Consider the following 1,375-nt stretch of genomic DNA (forward strand, 5'->3'; position numbering starts at 1 on the left):
ATCTATCTATCTATCTATCTATCTATCTATCTATCTATCTATCTATCTATCTAAGTATCTATCTATCTCTATCTATCTCTATCTATCTCTCTCTATCTATCTATCTATCTAGCTAGCTAGCTAGCTATTAGTATCTATCTATCTATCTATCTATCTATCTATCTATCTATCTATCTATCTATCTATCTATCTAAGTATCTATCTATCTATCTATCTATCTATCTCTCTATATATATATATATATATATCTAGCTAGCTAGCTAGCTATTAGTATCTATCTATCTATATATCTATCTATCTATCTATTTATCTATCTATCTATCTATCTATCTATCTATCTATCTATCTATCTATCTATCTATCTATCTATCTATCTATCTATCTATCTATCTATCACACACATATTTAAGTGTGAAAGGCAAATTACAAACCTGTTTCTACATGGATATTACACTGTATATAACCTTAAGGAACGTTGCAGAAGATTGACAGTTCGCATGTACAGTTCAATCTGAAATATTCCGTTTCCTGCTGCGAAAACGTGTATATGTGTAATAAATTCATTTACTATCTATATAGACATCGACGCGAACAGAGAGGGCGCACTTTATAGCAAAATGATTTCTTGCGATCGCAACTGCCATATCCTAAACGTCCACTGTCGCTGAGCAACAAATAAGCGATACAAATAAGTGTAAATGAAACACAGACTAAAAGAATCATAAAAAATTAAAACATTTTACTTCAAACAATTCATTATGTGTTTGTTTCGTTATTCATTGGTGCAGTGTCTATGCACAAAGTGGGGCAATCCTTGGTGCAGTGTACAGTGTGTATGCTACAAGGTGCCAATCTTTGGGAATATTGCGTAAAAATGCAAACTGAACGTAATTTAGGAAAACGAAGTTGTTAACTTATTAACACAAACAATGACAGAATCCCATGACGAGTGTAAGTGTGACGTGTTTCAACTGATACTAGTAATGTAGTACCGATATTGTATTAACAAATTTATTGATAATGTATCTACATTAACTGCTAATGTATCAATTTACTGATAATGTATACGTATAAACTTTTATAACCGATAGTGTAGTAATACCCATTTTGTAGTAACATTTTAAAACCGATAATTTATCCCCAAAAAATGCAGATAATGTAATCATCTTTATATTATGTACTCAACTTTGATATTTGGTTTGCACGGTCCACAGGGCAAACCATTCAGATTTCCTAAAGCCAAGTCAATAATGATCTATGTTACTTCTCTGAATGCCTTAGTCGGTTTGGTTTGATATTTGGTTTCCATTTACCTTATTATGGGATGGCAATTTAAATTTGTTCATGCCAAGTTGATAATTGTCACCGTCACTAC

Source organism: Glandiceps talaboti, chromosome 9, assembly GCF_964340395.1.
Source record: "Glandiceps talaboti chromosome 9, keGlaTala1.1, whole genome shotgun sequence".
Classification (NCBI taxonomy): domain Eukaryota; kingdom Metazoa; phylum Hemichordata; class Enteropneusta; family Spengelidae; genus Glandiceps; species Glandiceps talaboti.